Below are 15,111 nucleotides of genomic sequence, written 5' to 3'. Positions count from 1 at the left end.
CAGATGTAGAACTGGGAACATGGAGTATGGGAACTGAGAAATGGAATATTTCCTGGCATATTAGTAAACAAGGCTGTCACAGTCATCAGCGATTAGAGCCCTCCAATGGGAGCTGGTGAGGCCTAAGGGCACTCAAAAAGGAAAAGAATACCTGTGACCTGCCACTCCCTACGGTGAGCCCCAGGAGACCTCAGGATGCAAAAAACACAGAATACTGGCCCCGATAGCTGACATGCATATGGAAGGAATGATTTCAGTGAGCTCAGACTCTTGCATCTTCCCATACATAGAAAGTGCTAAATTCCTTAATGAGATATCTAGTTTTCTTTAATTAACAGTAATCTTTTGATGACTAGCTACCCTTTGTTGGCAAACTTCTATATAATTTTGCTCCTCCCCCTGCCCTCCTTGGAGCAGTTCTCTTAGGGTTACTTCAGATGCTGTCTCCTAGGCATAAGTCCGAAGAATTTCCACCAAATAAAACATAACTCTCAACTTTTAGGTTGTAAATATTTTTTAAGCTGACAGAATAAAAGCCTGGTGAGTATCCAAGGGCATTACTCTATTACATTGCAATGGAGCAGTGAACATTTATTAAGAAGAACCTGAACCGCCATGTCTGAGGACCTCTATTTCAGCTCAGTAAAATAGTTAATGTTTGTAAAGATAACCCTAAGCATTTAAGAAATGATTGAAATAGGCTTAACGATTTCACAGAAGCTGCAATAAAAGTTGAGATTTCTACTCAAAATACTCAAATAAAAAATTTTAGTCCCATATACATACTTAACTAGCCAAAATACTCAACTATTTAGGATGATTTAATCTAAGTGATCTAGTTATAAGAAGATACAGAGAGAATAAAATCATAGTACAAAATAGCAAATGACCTCATGAGGAGGTGTGACAAAGACTGCTAATTATTCTCTAACCTTTCATTTTCTGAGTCTTCTTTTGGACATAGAAAGGTGCTGAATATATGGGGACATGACTTTCCACTCATCTAGAGGCTACATGTCCTTGTCTCCCTTGCAGTTCAGTGTGGCATGTGGTTAACCTCTTATCATTGGAGTGTCAATGGAATCTATTGTATTATAATCTAATTTATTGTGGTGCTTCCTTATTGGAAAACTGTTTGCCTTCCACTTCCTAGTCCTCTCCCCACGAGCTGTATGGAGAACAGGAAGCAGGTAAGCTAGTTTCTACCATGCAGATGAGGTAGCAACCAAGGAAATGGAACAAAAAGAGGTAACTGGGTCCCTAGATCCACTCGTGGAGGGACGAGGGTGATTGCCTCCCCTCAAGGCAATTAACTTCTATCTCATTCAAGCTAGAGCAATATGGGGTCTTTTTGTTGTAGGAGCCTAGTATTATCTTAATAAATTTAGAAAAAGATAACAAATTAAATTCAAATGTATTTTGAGTGCAAGTATTATACAAATTGCTATGTGAGGCTTTCTAAAGATGCAGTATTAATTAGATGCAAGTTCTGCCTCCAGAGACTTTATAACCCAGAAAAGATGAGCCAAGTACTCAGACAATTACATTACCACATAGTCTGTGTTGCTTGTCATCTGAGAGTTATAAACAAGGTGCCATGGGATTAAGGTAAGAAACAATTCTATCAACTTGGATCAGAGAATCTCAAACCAGGAAAATCCTCATGAAGAGAGCCTTTCAGAAGGACCTATCATTGAAAGGCAGAGATAAATAATGATAAGAAAAAAAAAACCATTATAAACAAAAGCACTAGAGCAGAAAAGTGGATACATATTCATGTGTCTTATTAAAATGGACTGTAAGGTTGAAAGGCTTTGGAATGGGTAAGCTAGAAGAGTAAGTTTAGAACCACATTGAGAAGAGCACTGAATTACAATTATAAAATATGTATTAAGCTCTTTCCATACGCAAACATTGTGCTAAGTGTTTTGTGTACTTTCTCAGTTGGTCATCAACATAAACGCTGATCTTTTTTGATGCTACTGATGAACCTATTTTCAGGGCAGCAATGGAGACGCAGACACAGAGAAAAGACTTACAGACAAGGGTCAGGGGAAGGAAGGAGAGGGTGAGGGATGGTGTGAGTAGCATGGAAGCATATATACTACCATATGTAAAATAGATAGCCAATGGAAATTTGCTATATGACTCAGGGAACTCAAATTGGGCCTCTGTAACAACTTAGAAGGGTGGGAAAGCGTGGGTGGTGGGAGGGTTTTAAGAGGGAGGGGACATATGTACACCTATGTTCATTCATGTTGATATGCGACAGAAATCAAACCAATATTGTAAAGCAATTATCCATTAGTTAAACAGAAATGAATTAAAAAAATAAATTCTGGTCTTCCACACATCACTTCTAGTGTGAGGGGTCTGTACCTAATTCAGCAGGCCATGGACATGAGAAAGTGGATGACACTCCCCAGCTGGGCTGCAGGAAGGTCATTCACCATGTGGCAGTGTGCAGTGCAGGATGCCAATGACGGCAGTGATGTGTGTGTGTGTGTGTGTGTGTGTGTGATAGACAAGGCAAAAGATGAGGGTTGAGGGCTTGAACTAGTGTGGCAACACTGACCCAGGAAAAGAGGGAGTAGCTGGACTCAAGACATTATGAAGAACTTGGCAAGTAATTATGTGATTGTGTGAAGAGTTCTGTGAAAAAGGAAGTGGGGGAATAACTCTAGGGTTTAGAAACTAAGCCTTGAAATTAACAAAATAAGGAATTAGATGTATTATTAACAACAACAACAAAATAGGAGGTAAGGAGGTTTACTGGGCTTATTGAGATGTTGAGGAAGTCTATGCAGAGAATCTTTGCTTTCTCTGTACCATGATTCAGTACATGCCTTTGCAAAACATAGTTTTATGTTTTGCATAGGCAAAAACATAAATACATAGGCAAAAAAACACATAGTTATTTTTTCCTCTGAAAAATAGAAATAAAAACATCCTTTATAGACTTTTCTGAGATTGAAATAATATTTAAAAAAAAAAAAGGTACGAAATAGTACCTGGCACCATAGCACTATAGATAGCACATAGTAGGCAGTTACTGCATACGGGCTAAGTCACGTTCAACAAGTTGTGACTCCTTGGACTTTAGCCTACCCAGCTCCTCTGTCCATGGGTATTCTCCAGGCAAGAATACTGAAGCAGGCTGCCATGCCCTTCTCCAGGGGATCTTCCCAACCCAGGGATTGAACCTGCGGCTCCTGCACGCAGGTAGATTCTTTTACTGCTGAGCCACCAGGCAAGCCGCAGGCACTGACTAAGCAGTTAGTTATTGCTGCTGCTTCTGCTTTTTCTCCTGACATGATGGAAAATTGGGAGCAAGAGCTATAGGTTTCAAAAGCTTCTATGTGTATATGCTTATGTGTGTGATACATATATACATATATAAAATGTATGTATCACACACATAAGCAGTGAACTCCGGGAGTTGGTGAGGGACAGGGAGGCCTGGCGTGCTGTGATTCATGGGGTCGCGAAGAGTCGGACACGACTGAGCAACTGATCTGATCTGATCTGATAAAATATATATATATATTCCATATATATATGGAAGATGTACGATGATGAAAACACTAACAAAAAAAGGAACAGTTTATTTATTTATTTATTTTTCACCTCATGGTATGTGGGATCTTAGCTCCTCAACCAGGGTTTCAGCCCACCCCTTGCATTGCATGTGCAGTATCTTTAACTGCTGGACCACCAGGCAAGTCCCAGGGGGAAAGTTTTAAGGGGAGAATCTTGGTAAATACTTCCATTTTAAGACACTGTAGAAAGATGGGAGCTGGTGAAGGAGACAGAGGAGGCAAGCAATGAGGTAAGAAGAAATGAGGGCTGAGGAAAAAAGAAAATTCAAAGGGAGATGGTAACCACGTCAAATGCTGCTTAGAGGACAGAAGAAAATTGCAATCTGAGAAAAATAGTATTGATTCGAGTGTCAGAGCAAAAAAAGAAAAAAATGAAACTTGTCACAAGATGGAGAGCAAAAGGTGTTTATCAACATGTGGGAAAGATCTGGTAGAGAGAAGGATTAGATTTACAAAGGAGAAAGAAAAATCAAAGGAATGAAACCTCAGAGGAAGGAAAAGAGTTTCGATGAGGAGCATGATCAGCCTTTGCCAGGAAGAGAGATGCCCTTTCCTCATGGAGGAAAGAAAGAGAAAGGGGCGGTGTGTGCGGTGAAGACAAGAAGATATTGCAGCAACTCTGCCTCTAATAGGGTACCTTTAAGCTGGCTTTTTAGTAAAGTAATAGGTTAAGTCAACTACTGAGAGTCAGTAGTAGTTGCTTAAAGACATCAGTTCCTGCCCCCGACTGCACCCACAGGTAAAGGGCATTTATTAAGTATATGCTAGTTGCTCAGTCATGTCCAACTCCTTTTGACTCTATGGACTGCAGCCCACCAGGCTCCTCTGTCCATGGAATTCTCTAGGCCAGAATACTAGAGTGGGTAGCCGATCCCTTCTCCAGGGGATCTTCCCAACCCAGGGATCAAACCCAGGTCTCCTGAAATGCAGCTGGATTCTTTACCATCTGAGCCACCAAAGACATTATTTATTAATGTTTCCACTTTAATAATATTTTTCCAAACCCACTTTTCTCCTCAAAGCATTCATTTTTCTACTGTTTGGTGAGAGTCCTCAGAGAAAAGCATCTCGAGTGACTGAAATGAGTCATTCCCAGTCATTCCCACTCCTTAATGTCGACTCTGCATATAAAAGGAATAAATGGTGGTGGCTGCGGAAGGGATAGAACCTTGCACAGACCATCCTGAAACACCTTCCTATGGAGAGTAGGAAGGTTCATTGTAATGCAATTTTGACAGTATGTTCTGTATCCACTGTACTGGCATGAAGGATGTTTGCTAAAACTTCATGTCCACCCAGAATCTCAGACTGTGACCTTGCTTGAAAATAGGGTCTTTGCAGATGTACTAGTTAAGCAAGGTCATTCTGGATAAGGGTGGGCCCTAACTGGTATGACTTTTACCCTTCTAAGAAGAGGGAAATTTGGACACAGACATGTCCAAAGGACATGTGAAGACATGTGAAGACAGAGGCAGAGTTTGGAGTTATGCGTCCCAAGTCAAGAAATGTCTAGAACATTCAGATGCTGGAAGAAGCAAGAGAGAATCATCCCCTATAGGCTTCAGAGGAAGCAGGGCTCAGTAAAGGTCTTGATTTTGAACTTCTGGCCTCCTGAACTGTGCATGCGAGCTGTCACTTCAGTCATGTCCAACTCTTTGCGACCCTATGGACCACAGTCCACCAGGCTCCTCTGTCCATGGGATTCTCCAGACAAGAATACTGGAGTGGATTGCCATGTCCTCCTCCAGGGGATCTTCCCGACCCAGGGATCAAACCCACACCTCTTATGTCTTGTGCATTGGCAGGCAGGCTCTTCATCACTAGCGTCACCTGGCAAGCCCTTCCAGAACTGTGCGGATCACAGAAAAACAACAACAAATTTCTGTTGTTTCAGGCCACCTAGTATACAGTGCTTTTTATATCAGTCCTAGGAAACTAATAACACCCACCAAAAAGAAATAAGGCGCTAAGTCCCATGACTAATAAATTCTTCCTTTATTGGACCTCATAAATATCACCTAAAAATCAAAAGTCCCATTTTCTATCAGAACTTAGCTTTGTTGAGCCTGAATCGCTCTCCAGAGGCAGCAAGAAAAACCCTCTAAGTTCTTAAATTGTCATTGTAAGCAGAGTAGCGGTTTATCTGAACACCCTGAAAATATGATGGGAAATGGACATGAGGGAAGAAGAGCACTTTAAAACCTATTACATAAAAAAGTACCCAAGTGCCATTAGTCCCAAGGATCTATAGAAGAGGTCAGTCAAATAAGGATGAGAACTAATCACTCTGAATAACCAATTAGCAGAGAAAAAAATAATAGCCTAAGGCCCTAATATGTGTCCCTTTAAAAGGAAAGACACCCAGTTAGAACACTGAGCCTGGAGCAAGGTACAGTGATGAAAGCAGGAAAAAAAAGTATTTGGGTTCCATCTGGAATTCCTTGATAACACATCAAAAAGAATCACATGGGTTTGGACGGCCAGAGGGACCAGAAGGACAAAGACCCACCCCGTGTTTGAAGACCGTGTTTCTGAATCTTACCACACATTTGGATTAAAAAACCTGATGCTATGCTTTGAGCACATAAGATATCACAGGAGGAAATAAAACAAAATTTAGAGATCAAGGTCTGAGATTGTGGTGCAATTACTCTGGAGAGGTGGTGAAAAATACTACAAAGAGCCATAGAAAAGCACAAGAGAAACTTTAGACCTAAGCTCCTTTCACATGAGACAATGAAATCAGTGGGAGATAAAGGGAGAAATCTATTCCTTTTTTATTTAAAGAACTCCAGGAAAATATGCTGTGTTTATCTGTGCAAAATGAAACAAAAAATAATGGGGTAAAAAGGGTGACAGCAAAAAGTTATAATGATATTATTTTGTAAGAACACCAAATTTTGATTTTAAAATGGACTAGGATCATTACAGACTTCCAAGGATTTGACTAGCAAGATCAAAATGACTCTTCAGAAAGATGTTTCTTCCTGCTCTCTGTGAGCAGGATAGTTTGCAGAACAGAGAAGGCGATAAAAAGAATTTGAACATGAAGCAAGTGAGTACCCAGACTGGGTTATGTATGTAAAAAGACCAAGACACAGAATTCAAAGTGGATTAGATGAAACAGACCTGCACTTAGATCTGCTTTCCTCCCATAAGCACTCCAACCAAAACCTCCAATCTTATTCTCCGGCCCTTAGGCAAACATTCCATCAACCCTTTGCCTACAATCCCTTGATCCCAATAACCTTTTCATTGTCCCTCATCTCCCTGGCGTTCCTGCCTCCCTGCTTACACAATTTAAATAAAGCCATTCATATTATAATCACCCCCTTTGGGCTACCAACTCCTTACCTCCCTTTATTTCCATTATACTCAACTGGCTAAATCCCAGTGTTTATTAAGCCTGGTTCCCCACCCTCTCCACTGTTGCACCCAGACATCTGATTGGAGCTAAAGAAAAACACACAACCATGCTCACCCTTCTCCCTTCTATTTCATGATCCCTAACCTTTCATACGGAGAAGGCAATGGCAACCCAGTCCAGTGCTCTTGCCTGGAAAATCCCATGGACGGAGGGGCCTGGTAGGCTACAGTCCATCGGACTTCGAAGAATCAGACACGACTGAGTAACTTCACTTTCACTTTTCACTTTCATGCATTGGAGAAGTAAATGGCAACCCACGCCAGTGGGCTCTTGCCTGGAGAATCCCAGGGACAGCGGAGCCTGGTGGGCTGCCGTCTATGGGGTCGCACAGAGTCAGACACAACTGATGCGACTTAGCAGCAGCAGCAGCAACCTTTCATAAGACACTTGCACAGCAACTGTCTTCCTGGTCCATTCACTCTTTTGCTCACTTAGATAATTATTTCATGTCATCTCTGTTCTCAAATCTCCAGGACCATTTCTCCTTAGCTGATGGTCTTGTTTCCTATTTCTCTGAAAGGACAGATGATATCATAAGAGAAATTTTTCAAGCTCTTACCACTCTATCTGCTTTTACATCACTCTTTCTTTTTTGATGCTAAAAATGAATGACCCAAGCTCTTCCCCAACCCCTTCCCTTGACTCTAGGGTCTTAACCTGCTCAAATAGGTCACTCCAATATTTATCCCTACTCCCTCTTTTCCATGATCATTTTTTCTCTCTTAGATCACTACCACTGGCAGACATCTTTAAAAAAATTGTTTCCATACTCTTCTTCAATTATTGTCCTATTTTCCAATTCCAAACTGCTCAGAAGCTTAATTTTCTGTCCTGAATTTCATTCTTCCTTTAACCTTATTCACACAGCTTTGCTTTCACCACTTAAACTGGACTCCTATTTTATACCACTCACAAAAAGCAACCTGAAATAGATTAAAGGAATAAATGAAAGACCTGAAACCATAAAACACCTAGGATAAAACACAGCAAGAAAGCTCAACACTGGTCTTGGCAACAATTTTTCGATATGACATCAAAAGCATAAGCATCAAAAGCAAAAATCAACAAGTTGGACGACATAAAACTAAAAAGCTTCTGCACAGCAGAAGAAATAATCAACAAATAAGGAAGCAACCTATGGAATGGGAGAATATATATGCAAACCATAGAGCAAATAAGGAATTAAGATCCAAAATATTTAAGGGACTTACACAACTCAATAACAAAAGTAAAAACAAAATCCTAATAATCCAATTTTAAAATGGGCAAAGAACCTTAACAGATATTTTTCCAAAGAAAATATACAGATAACCAACAAGTACCTGAAGAGATACTCAACATCACAAATCATCAGAGAAATGCAAATCAAAACCACCATGAGATATTACATTACATCTGTTAGAATGGCTTTTATCAAAAAGATAATGATAACAAGGATGACAAAAATGTGGAGAAAAGGAAACCATTGTGCACAGTTGGTGAGAATATAAATCAATGCAGCCACTATGGGGAACAGTTCCTCAAAAAACTGAAAACAGAACTATCATGAAAGTGAAAGTGTTAGTTGCTCAGTCCTATCTGACTCTTTTCGACCCCATGGACTGTAGCCTACCAGGCTCTTCTGTCCACAGGATTTGCCAGGCAAGAATACTGGAGTGGGTTGCCATTCCCTTCTCCAGGGGATCCTCCTGACCCTGGAATCAAACCCAGGTCTCCTACCTTGCAGGCAGATTCTTTACCATCTGAGCCACCAGGGAAGCCCCCCAAAACCACCATATGATACAGCAATTCCACGTCTGAGTATACATCCAAAGGAAAGGAAATCACTATCTTGAAAAGATATCTGCACTCCCATGCTTATTGCAGCATTATTCACAACAGCCAAGATATAGAAGCAAATTCTGTTGTGGTATATATAGATATTAATTGGAATATTACTCAGCCATAAAAAGAATTGATTATATTCTTTGCAGTCAAAGATGAAGAAGCTCTATATAGTCAGCAAAAACAAGACCGGGAGCCGACTGTGGCTCAGATCATGAACTCCTTATTGCCAAATTCAGACTTAAATTGAAGAAAGTAGGGAAAACTACTAGACCATTCAGGTATGACCTAAATCAAATCCCTTACAATTATACAGTGGAAGTGAAAAATAGATTTAAGGGACTAGATCTGATAGACAGAGTGCCTGATGAACTATGGACGGAGATCCGTAACACTGTACCGGAGACAGGGATCAAGACCATCCCCAAGAAAAAGAAATACGAAAAAGCAAAGTGGCTATCTGAGGAAGGCTTATAAATAGCTGTGAAAAGAAGAGAAGCAAAAGGCAAAGGAGAAAAGGAAAGATATACCCATTCGAATGCAGAGTTCCAAAGAATAACAAGGAGAGATAAGAAAGCCTTCTTCGGTGATCAGTGCAAAGAAATAGAGGAAAAAAATAGAATGGGAAAGACCAGAGATCTCTTCAAGAAAATCAGAGATACCAAGGGAACATTTCATGCAAAGATGAGCTCAATAAAGGATAGAAATGATATGGACCTAACAGAAGCAGACGATATTAAGAAGAGGTGGTAAGAATACACAGAAGAACTATACAAAAAAGATCTTCACAACCCAGATAATCACGATAGTATGATCACTCACCTAGAGCCAGACATCCTGCAATCCAAAGTCAAGTAGGCCTTAGAAAGCATCACTACGAACAAAGCTATTGGAGGTGATGGAATTCCAGTTGAGCTATTTCAAATCCTAAAAGATGATGCTGTGAAAGTGCTACATTCAGTATGCCAGGAAATTTGGAAAACTCAGCAGTGGCCACAGGACTGGAAAAGGTTAGTTTTCATTTCAATCCCAAAGAAAGGCAATGCCAAAGAATATTCAAACTACCGCAGAATTGCACTCATCTCACACGTTAAAAAGTAATGGTCAAAATTCTCCAAGCCACACTTCAACAGTACATTAACTGTGAACTTCCAGATGTTCAAGCTGGATTTAGAAAAGGCAGAGGAACCAGAGATCAAATTCCCCAAATCACTGGATCATCAAAAGAGCAAGAGAGTTTCACGAAAACATCTACTTCTGCTTTATTCACTACCCTAAAGCCTTTGACTGTGTGGATCACAACGCACTGTGGGAAATCCTTCAAGAGATGGGACTACCAGACCACCTGACCTGCCTCTTGAGAAACCTGTATGCATGTCAGGAAGCAACAGTTAGAACTGGACATGGAACAACAGACTGGTTCCAAATAGGAAAAGGAGTACATCAAGTCTGTATATTGTCACTCTGCTTATTTAACTTATATGCAGAGTACATCATGAGAAATGCTGGGATGGAGGAAGCACAGGCTGGAATCAAGAATGCCAGGAGAAATATCAATAAACTCAGATATGCAGATGACATCACCCTTATAGCAGAAAGTGAAGAAGAACTAAAGAGCTTCTTGATGAAAGTGAAAGAGGAGAGTGAAAAAATTGGCTAAAGCTCAACATTCAGAAAACTAAGGTCATGGCATCTGGTCCCATCACTTCATGGCAAATAGATGGGGAAACAGTGGAAACAGTGCCTGACTTTATTTTTTGGGCTCCAAAATCACTGCAGATGGTGATTGCAGCCGTGAAACTAAAAGACGCTTGCTCCTTGGAAGAAAAGTTATGACCAACCTAGACAGCTTATTAAAAAGCAGAGATATTACTTTATCAACAAAGGTCCGTCTAGTTAAGGCTATGGTTTTTTCAGTGGTCATGTATGGATGTGAGAGTTGGACTATAAAGAAAGCTGAGTGCCAAAGAATTGATGCTTTTGAACTGTGGTATTGGAGAATACTCTTGAGAGTCCCTTGGACTACAAGGAGATCCAACCAGTTTATCCTAAAGGAAATCAGTCCTTTTGGAAAGACTGATTTTGAAGCTGAGTAACACGACTGAGTAACTGAACTGAACTGAGAAAAAAGAAATCTTGCCATTTACAACATGCATCAATCTAGAGGGTATTATGCTAAGTGAAATAAGTCAGACAGAGAAATACAAATACCTTATGCTTTCATTTATATGTGAAATTTAAAAAAAAAAAAAAACCTCATAGAAACAAAGACAATAGTTCTATGGGAACTCATATTGATAGAAACAGGGAGTAGAATGGTGGCTGCCACAGACTAGGAGGTAGTCAAAATGAGGAGATGATGTTCAAATGGTACAAACTTCCAGCCAAAAGATAAGTTCTATGGATCTACTATAGAGTGCAGATCTAATATACTGTATTATATACTTGAAATTTGCTGTGAGTATAGATCTTGAGTGTTCTCACCATACACACAAAAACAGCTCTAATCAGAGAGGTGACAGAGGTGTGCACTAACCTACCTGTGGCAATCATTTCACAATGTCACCTGTACCACGTCATCACATCACACACCTTAAACTTACATGATGTTATATATCAATTATATCTCAATAAAGCTGCAGGGAAATTAAAAGTAAAATAAACATAGCATGACCACAATAAATTGTTTAGGTCCCTTCCATCCCTACCCCAAGATTTATGCAGTATTTCTCATCCATTCTTCCTGTTTCTCTGACCAAGAACTTTGGACTCATCCCTGGTATTCTGCTTTCTCTCTTTGGTGAGTGTTGCTAAGTCGCTTCAGTCGTGTCCGACTCTGTGTGACCCCATAGACAGCAGCCCACCAGGCTCCCCCATCCCTGAGATCCTCCAAGCAAGAATAGTGGAGTGGGTTGCCATTGCCTTCTCCATACCAGCCTCTATTGCCAGACAAGGATTACACATTTATTTAATGATTTCCTCTTTCCATGTGCTCCGGGACTCAGTAAAAAAAAAATTCTGTGCAGTTACTAAACAAAGGCAGTGAGAGAGAATCATGAAATTTCACTCAGTAGGAAGAGTTCCAAAACAGTTTTTTAAATCTTGGATTTAAAATCACAAGGACTTTGGCTGCTTAAGGAAAGTGAATATCGCAGCCAGAGTGTTGGCGACAGCTTGGCAAAGCAGTGGGTTTATTTTGTGACTTTATTTGCTCTCTCAAGAGAATATTAAAACTGTAGTCATGTACAGATACCTTAATTCAACTCCAGAACTAAATGCTGAGTTAATTTTTTCAAACAAACTATTAAGAGCAACACAAATTTAGATCATTTAGGTTGTGTCTGATCCCACTGTAGTTTTAAGAACATGTTTATAATCTTAAATAACATGTGTTCTATCTCATTTTTTGTTTCTTTCTCCTTCATGATCTACTTTTCTCAGTAAAACATTTTACTGTATGTAGAAGCAGGCTTGGAAGCTTTTCTGCAAATCGAACACTATGCTTCGCTGCCAGGTACCCTTGGGATTTTGAGCTATAGTGATTTTTTTTTTCAACTACCCTATTAATTGGTGAGGAAATATATGAGATTATAAATATATGTTCTTGTCCTTATCAGTGCATACTGACATATAATTTTAAAGGGTTAAAAGGGACACTACATTCCTATAATAAGAAAATATTAGACTCAGCATTCTTATCACCATGGCTTGAGGTAGAAATTGTGACTTCATTATAGTCACTCTCTACTGCAAAAGCCTTCTACCTCCATGGAATGTCAGAGTAATTATGGTATCACAGGTACCATGAAAACATCATATCCTAAGACAGAAAGCTCTACCCCAAGCAGTGACCCATCTTATCCATATTCAACAACCATATAAAGTGCATGGTGCATCTCTGGCACTATATTTATAATACATGACATTAAAAAAACAGTTGAGGGATCCATGATAAAGCAATTAAAATGAGCAAAATCACAGTAATTGAGAAAACATGGAGCACTGAAAAGTAAAAGGACAAACTAAAGCAGAAGCCAAATGAAAAACATCCTGAAGCAAAAAAATGACAATTTTATAATGTAAGTATCTAATAGCTGATTCAATAGAAAATAGCTAACTTATCAAAATATAACATCATGGAGTTTCAAACACAAGAGTAGGAAGAATATTTCTGTCAAAATTAGACGTGGTTAAAGATACACAAAGAAAGGAAGAGTCTGAATTTTCTTTAAAACAAAATACAGAAGAATTGTTAGAAATTCTCCTATAAATACGTTAATATATTTAAATTAAGATCACAGTGATAGCTACATTTTGTAACAGACTCATCATTAACTACTGGTCACTATTTCTCTTTCCTGGGTTACAGTTTTCTACTCTGTTTTTCTCCCATATATATTATAATAAGTGTTGACTGTTCAAGATGAAGCTCACCAGTTATTAAATGTTATGCCCTTGCACCTTCATGACTCATTTGCTCACGAGAATATATTACCAACATCCCAAACAAGAAACATACAAGGACAAGAGGATTTTTATGTCTTTTTTCATGGGAGTGAAAAATATTATGAGAACAGGAATTATTACTAAGTTACCCCAAAAGAATTCTGTCACTAGTTGTCAAACCATCTAAGGAGAGATAACACCCTCATCTTAAAAAGGGATGAAATAAGTTTACCAAAGTAAGAATTTAATTTCATTAATACATCAGTTTCCCAAGAATAAATATAAGATCTTGCAATACTCTTCTTTCCTACCCCCTCTTCCTCTACCTAACGATACTTTTAATTTGGTAGTTTTATTACTTCTCAGGCAGTGGAAGGTGTGATATAACAAGGAGACAATATTCTTCAGTAATCCTTAATTTGAGGAAGGAGATGCATGATTGTGTGGTTTTGTGTTCGATCCTGAGGCAGCCAAACAACTGGAAATGCAGAGTCCTCTATTTCTGCAATACTGAGGTCTCTAAAGAAATTGATAGAGTTTGGAGAAGTCACAGACATAAGAGCATGATGGAAAACTACATCTGTATTGTTTTCAATTTGAATAGTAGTTAATTTTTGGGCAGAGTTTAGGATATTTTGTAATATGTATTATTTTGTTAAATTGTGCTATAATCACATATACACACACACACCCAAACACACATATACAGTAAATACAAATTCACCAATGGTATTGTTGTTCCAAGACTTTCAATAGTTGAGACCACAGAATTAAGAGTGGAGTCAAATTCAGATAATGAAGGTATAGTTTAGACAGAATTGAGAGGTAAGGTATCAAAAAAGGCTGAAAATTAATAACCAACTTGGAACTAGAGATCAAAATTAAACAAATAGGGATTAGAGAAATCACAGTTGCCAAAAGATTAAGACTAGTCACTGCATCAAGAACAAGGATTTAGGAGAATATGTAAAATTAAGATAGTAAAGAGAGAACTAGAACCAGATTAACCAGGGAACTTCCGCTAGAATAAAAGCCAGTTCTACAATGTGACAGTTCAGGACCTAAATACAGAAGGTAGTTCACATTTGAAAAATACTATACGGATTAATCTGATTAGATGAAGAAATATGATGAGGTGGGGCTTCCCAGGTGGCACTAGAGGTAAAGAACTCGCCCGCCATTGCAGGAGACGTTAAGAGACGTGGTTTTGATCCCTTGGTCAGGAAGATCCCCTGGAGAAGGAAATTGCAGCCCCCTCCAGTATTCTTGCCTGGAGAAACCCATGGACAGAGGAGTCTGATAGCAATAGTCCATAGGGTCCAAAGAGTTAGACACAACTGAAGTGACTTAACGCACGCATGTGCAGTGCGCAGGCGCGCACACACACACATGATTAGGTGATATTTAAAACCAGGTGAATAGACTCTCAATGTCTGGAAATCTTCTGCAAAGCCTGTAAGAGATGCTGCAAAGCCTATAAGTGCTTTTGTGAGAGAAACATTTAAAAGTTTGAAGACAGTGGATATGCATTATGATTAAGGTGCTTGCTAGAAATATTTGTATTTGTCATAAGCTTCTAATACAAGTTGCTTTTGTAGAACTATTTCTGTAAAGACACCCTAAGTGGTCATTTCCACACATTACTTACTTCTGGGGAGACCTAAAAGTGAGTCCCACTACCCAGAGTGAGATGCAAAAATGTGTCTATAAATTTTCATGAACATTCAGAAGATTTTTAGACAAAATAAGTCTTTTTCACAGGCAGTTGTGCACCTTTAGGAAAGTCAACGCCAGTTCTGCACAATTTTGAGCTTG

The 15,111-nt window shown here is 39.2% G+C and overlaps 1 long non-coding RNA gene across 13 annotated transcripts in view; it reads right to left on the bottom strand.

The window, feature by feature from the left end:
• LOC133228564 (uncharacterized) overlaps nt 1–15,111 on the bottom strand; it is a 253,107-nt gene that overhangs the window by 90,559 nt on the left and 147,437 nt on the right. The window lies entirely within an intron of this gene.

This window comes from Bos javanicus, chromosome 17, assembly GCF_032452875.1.
Source record: "Bos javanicus breed banteng chromosome 17, ARS-OSU_banteng_1.0, whole genome shotgun sequence".
Classification (NCBI taxonomy): Eukaryota; Metazoa; Chordata; class Mammalia; order Artiodactyla; family Bovidae; genus Bos; species Bos javanicus.
Note: the sequence above shows the minus strand (reverse complement) of the source record. Positions and strands in the feature narration are given on the sequence as shown.